The sequence below is a fragment of the Ictidomys tridecemlineatus genome, chromosome 5 (genome assembly GCF_052094955.1).
Source record: "Ictidomys tridecemlineatus isolate mIctTri1 chromosome 5, mIctTri1.hap1, whole genome shotgun sequence".
Lineage (NCBI taxonomy): Eukaryota > Metazoa > Chordata > Mammalia > Rodentia > Sciuridae > Ictidomys > Ictidomys tridecemlineatus.
The window spans coordinates 128393374-128399871 of record NC_135481.1 but is presented as its reverse complement, the minus strand read 5'-3'; the positions used below and the strand labels follow the sequence as shown (position 1 = coordinate 128399871).

The 6498-nt window shown below is 39.0% G+C and overlaps 1 pseudogene; it reads right to left on the bottom strand.

The window, feature by feature from the left end:
* LOC144377669 (E3 ubiquitin/ISG15 ligase TRIM25 pseudogene) lies at positions 1-1191 on the bottom strand (annotated as a pseudogene).
* Between the last annotated feature and the right edge of the window lie 5307 nt (positions 1192-6498).

Genomic DNA, 6498 nt, shown 5'->3' with positions numbered 1-6498 from the left:
TCATTGGTAACAAATACTGAGCAGTCTCTTTTGTGTGTGTGTATGTGTGATCAGCTTGTGGTCTTGCTCCACCTTGGGGACATAGTCTACCTTCGTTGAGACTTTTTGCAATTTTGATGCTCTCTCTAGATACTTGAACTTGTCCCCTTTCACCAAGCTCTCCATCTCTGCCTTCAGAGTCTGGATCTCTCTTTTATTCTTGAGGAGAATCTGGTAAATGGAGTTAAACTTATTGATGATCCTCTTCTCGTCTTCCTTTATCTTGCGTATAGAGTTTGCCTCATAGGCATCAATGAGAATGTTCATTTACATGTATTTCTGTCTCAGCTGTTCCATCTTCCTGTCTGCAGCCTTCCACAAGCTCTGCTACCTGGTTCTTATGTCCTCCAGTGCTCTTGATGCCTGTTGATACAACTATACGTGATGGTTAGTTTATGTTTCAGTTTATTTTCCAGATCAGGGCAGGTCAGTTTCAGAGACACCAGAGAGGAGGCCTTGTGCTCCACCAGGAAAATGTGGCAGATACACTGGGCATATCTGGGGCAAAATAATTCCTGCAGGTAGTTGTGCTGAGAGCATTTGGAGTGCAGCAGGTTTCCTAATGGCAGCTGCAACAGATGGTCTTGGAAGGCAGGGCTCTCTCGGGATGTGACAGCAAGTGCTCCTGATAGAAGGAGGCCATGCACACTAAGCAGGTCTTCACGGTCTCCTCCATCTTCAGACCGTGGTCACAGACCACCGGGTGTCTGGTCTGGGGGCCACCAGGGGAGCGTGGTGTCCAGTTAATGGTGGGTGCCTGCTCCAGCGCGGCCTGTAGAAACTGGTTCACCAGGGCGCATAGTGTCATGTTCTGCTCTGGGAACTCTGGGGAGACAGCATGTTACTTGGGCTCTGGTATGGCTTGCCCTGAAAGGCCCACGTATCGTTCAGGCAACACCTGCAAAAGTTGTGGCCACATGGGGTGGTGGCCGGCTCCATGAAGTGCTCCAGGCAGACAGAGCATGACAGCTTCTCACTAGCAGGGACAGCTTCACAATGGCACCAGACTCCTAGGCCAGAGACCAACACACGACCATCCCCAGGCTGCTGAGGACATTGTATCCTGTTGTACTCAAAGTTTAAATACTCATACACTGCTGTCCTGGCACATCCAGTGGTCTTATTATGGTAGGCATAAAACCTACAAGCCATCTAACTGGAGATTGATCCCAGGGGAGTGTTTTACCGCTGACCACATCCACAATCCTTTTTATTTTTATATTGTATTTTTTTTATTAGGGTCTTGCTAAGTTACTTCTGCTCTCTAAGTTGCTGAGGCTGGCTTTGAACATATGATCCTCCTGCCTCTGCGTTCTGACTTGCTAACATATGCACCACTATGCCCGGATCATCTAAGTAACTTGAAGTTGTGAAACTGAAATCTGAACAGAAATCAAGAAGATCCATTTTGACGAATTGTAGAAGATAGTGTTTCTGTCTAAACTCAAGGATTTAGTCACTGTGTGGAGATTTGAAAATATGAGCAAAATGGGGCTAATGCTTAAACTAAGTGTGTCCTAAACATGTCTCCCAGAGTGGCTTCTGTATATGGTGACCAGTAACCTAGCTTGTTATACAAATTGTAAACTAGTCTAAGGTTAGGAATGCACTTTTAACAAAGCAACTAAATCTCCGTCAGTCACAGCAACTCAGCTTCAGACCATCACAAGCTCTCGACTGATCTGACTATTAGCATATAGGTCAGAAATGCTTACTGCACCCAATCAGAGTGTTTCCATATGGCACTTTCTTTTCTCTGGCAGTGAGTGTAATCTGCTGAGGTCATCTTTGGTCCCAAGTGCAACCTTGTGCTAGATCCTTTTTGTTTTCTTTTCTTAGGCAAGTTTTGCTAAATTAAGTGTTCTCAATTTTTCTTAAAACAATTCCCATGTATGAATCAATTGTGAGAACCTGCCAATGTTTGGGAGTGACTCAAAGACTATTTTTTGACCATCTTTGAGCCATCTAGGAGTAGGGTTAGCTGAAGGACCCAGAAACACAGAAGAGGCTATTTTAGGAATAACTGCTTTTCCCACCACAGGGTCAAAAGATAGACCACAGCTTAAGAAATCTGGGATGGGAGAGATGGTGATACCAAGAGTACTACCAAATGAGGGGATCTAGAGGAAAACTGAGAGGACCAGCCAGAGGAAATACAGGAGCAAGGCCCTGGAAACCCCAGGAAATGCCCATGAAAGTGTCCCCTCTGAATGCATGTGCAGTCCAGACAGTATCCTGTGGGCTCAGGGAAGAGCAACAACCATCAAGTGAAATTTTCTTGCTCTTTTACTCCCAGGGTAGCTGCTGGACTTGAAGACAAGGCCACTAGGCCTGTTTGGCAGAAGAGGTAGATGTACCACATGCAAATGGAGACATCTACTTGCTGCTTGCTGGCCTGGCTCTGCAGGATTCCAGCAAGCCTGGCTGTTCCTAAGAGAGAAACTTCATGTTTCAATGCAATGTCAAGTTTTGACTATTAACCTGGGACTGGCAGTGTAATTACTGCAACCAGACCTCATTTTGTTCCTGGAGAGAACTAGTGGATTTTTTCTTATCTGAACACAAGCAGGTGAGCCATGGGAACCCTAAGTTTCACCCAAGAGCTGGAGACACCAGTACCCCGGAGCTGGTGTGCATAGGTAGTGTGGAGGGAACAAAGTTAGTTTTGAAGAACTCTATGAATGCAGCTTATTCACAGTGAAAGCAAAAGTAACTAAGATTACAGAAAACAGTCCTTTAACACCAAAGTAAATTAGTATAAACCCACTAAATATCATGTTAAAAAAAGTGATTTGTAAAATTACTTGAAAGAACATTTATTTTTTTCTTAGCACTGTAAATATGTAGTGTGTATTAAACATTAGTTTTTGTGCTACAACAGTGTTTAATTCTGGAAACAATATGCCACAATTGTGTGTACTTTATTTAGCAAGTAAAATTTAAGTTGGCAATCATGTAGTGAAAATAAAAACAATGATAATATCAACATCATCCAATAAGAATTATGCAAAGTGTTTTAATATTGTAACTCATTTCCTGTTCACTACAATGTTATTAACATTCATTCTTATTTTAGGAAGTGATGTTTGGAGACACTAAATGACTTGCTTAAGTCATACACCTAGAATGTGGGAAGTTTCTGTTACTTTAGGGACCACAGCATACAAAAAATTTGTACACCTCATGAAGTTTTTATTGATATTGGAAATAGGTATGTAAAGTGTTCCTAGCAACAGATTGTGGAAGAAATATAATAGAGTGGAGGGATGGTATTACTTGTAAAGTTTCAGGAGGATTCCTAAAAGAGATATCTGAATGATCAACTGGTCGATGGAAAAAAATGGTAGAGATTATTGAGAACATCAAGGAGCTGGGGGCAGCAATTTCAAGTATTGGACAAAGCGGGGAAGAATAACTTCAGATGTAATGTAATGTCACAATGAGAATGAGAAAAACTAATGCACAAAAATGTTTCCTAGAGGAGAGCTTAGCATCTTCTAATTCCCATTCACTGTGGCTGGCAAAGCATTGTTTTATAGCTTTCTGGATGGTATCACTTGTGATGGTACCACTTGTGTTGTTTGCATAACTGTACCATGGGTGTGAGAAGCATGGGTCACATGTTTATGGGGAGATAGACTGTTCTGGATATGACAACTCATCCCAAGGAAGGGGGCCCCAGCAAACCTCTGAGTAATCACAGAGTCCTGTATTTGTTTGTAAAATGCAACAATCCACCTTGGCCCTGGAAATAATTACAGCAATTTATTGTGTTACAAAAATTGTTATGAATGTGACAAACCTTGGAGAACAGGGAAGCCATTGGGACTATCTGGAGCTGGATGTGTCATACTGTTAAGGTGGTGAGAAGGACAGAAAGTGTAGCTGTGTTTGGGAAAGCTTGGAGTAATTTCTTCCTGTGGGAATTCTTTACATGTAAAAGTCCTTGAAATTGTCAACAGCATTGTAGTCTATGAAGGGGAATTATTCTTAGAGATAACATTGTAGAATACCTTCCTGTTTTTGTTTTTGCTTATTTGTAAAAGAGCTTTTTCCCTTGGAATATGAAGAAGGAATCACATATTTTACTACTCCACATTGTATTCTGGAGTTCCTGATTCATTGAAGTCAATATGAAACCTTATTAAATAAGAGTCTATTTCAAAACCAAATTTGTAATAGATTCTAGATGTCATTTAGAGAGCCTTTCATCTCTGGATTTAAAAAGGCACTTCAAGTTGGGCAAGGTGGTACACACATGTAATCCCAAATATTCAGGAGTCTGAGGATGATTGCAAGTTGAAAAAAAGCCTCAGCAACTTAGCAAGACCCTGACTCAAAATGAAATAAAAAGGGGACAGGGCTGAGAATATAGCTCAGTTGGTAGAGTGCTTGCCTTGCATGCAAAAGGCCCTAGGTTCAATCCCCAGCACAACAAAAAAGAATAAAAGATAAAAGGGGCTTGGGGTATAGCTCAGTGGTATAGCATGTGTTCATACTAGGACCCAGATTCAATCTTCAGTACTGTGAAACAAAACAACTTATTTGCATCAAAAGATTTTGACGTGAAAAATTTGAAAACAAGGGAGATGTATTTTTGTTCTCCAATATCTTAATTTTTTTTGGTTATCTATCTCTTGGTATGTTTAAAAATGCTGAAATATTTATAAGTTTTATAGTAGATAAATTTTATTAAAATAAAATACAGGTAGCTATGAAGTTTGTAGTATAAATATCTTTGTAATGGATTGAACCCCTGAAGTACTTCTGGATAAGGTTCTGGGTTTCTGCCATGAAAATTAGACACACAAATCATCAAGGTGACATGTGACAGATGGATATATACAGTGAGTTATGGGAATTTTGCTTTAATGCAAACTGTTCATTGCTGTTTTGCCCAGCTTATTGAACTATGAATTGCTACCGAGGGACAATACATTCAGCATGTCAGAGTAATTAACTATTATTATGAATGCTTATCTGTTTTCAGTCTTTACAACCACCTCTAAAGACTGAGTAGTAATCAATTAATAATGTTAAAAATCAATTTGAAAAGGATGCACTATTCTTTGTAAAGCATTTTCCATATAGAACATTTCCTAATTTGTTTCCTGTTTCTTTGATAACCTAAACTTACCCTGTGTAAGTTCCACTATAAAAAAACAAAGAGTCCAATGGAGAGTATTAGAGGACATCCATGATCATATTTCTTTATTTTATGATTTGATGACATTACAAGGGAGTATAGTAGAAAAATTAATAGGTGTAAATTTTTAATCATGAAGAATGGGACTTCTTATTGAAACAAATAGACTTAAGGAGTCCTTGTGTCAGCTCTACTTCTTTTAATAAAAGGACTGTGATGCTTTTATCATGATGGATAACCTGAGAGACCCAACCAGTGACACATGCTTGACAGATGTCTTTAAAAAAATGAGATAAGTACATTGCTTATAAGTGATAAGAAATGTGTAATTTTACCAATTGCATCCTTTGGAAAGTGCTGAGGTATAATAATTGAAACTTTTCATTATGGATTATTCTAATATAAATATGATTAAATGTACAATTTTCTCAATTCAGATGTTTCAATGTTCCCTACTAGGAGTTTCATTAGTCTCTGTGTGTATCTCAAACATGGATTAAGTGATATATTTTGAAGGATTCTAAACTGTTTGAAGTAACGTGTCTTTTTCAGCCCTATAATGAACATATAACAAAGCTCAACTGCCTGAGTCTTAGAAAATATTCATTTCTTAGAATTCTTTCCAAATGAAATTTTCTACATAGCTTAGTTTAAGCTATGTTCACTGAACATTAACACTTTATATTTTGGAAATGTGTAGTATCATTTCACAGCTGGGCAAGGTGGCACATTCCTTAGTCCCAGCAGTTAGAGAGGTGGAGGCAGTAGGATCACAAGTTCAAAGCTAGCCTCAGCAAAAACAAGGCACTAAACAATTCGGTGAGACCCTGGCTCTAAATAAACTACAAATAGGACTGAGGATGTGGCTCAGTGGTAGAATGCCCCTTAATTCAATCCTTGGTAGCCCCTCCTCTCCAAAATATATTATTTGAGGGCTTTACCACATTTTAAGGAACAAAACATTACAACAATAAAGGATTAAATATGAACTTCCCAGAGGATAAACTAAGAATATTGTCAGAAATCTTGTTTGTAAAAAAATCTTTTCATGATACTTAGCTTTTTTTATTTGAAAAATATAGCTAATTCTCCAAGTTTCATATTACCTGCTATGTGTAGAATAATGTGCTAGCTGGAAAGCCCCCTGGGAGATAGATATGAGTCCAGATGCCTCTTTGCTGCTCAGTTCTTGTCTCCAAAGAAATAAAATATGACATTGATGCATTTTACTTGTCAATACTAAAGCTGGACAAACAAGGTAATTCCTCTCACTGAAGGTTGGCAGCATTTTATGCACGTTTAAAATTCGAGAT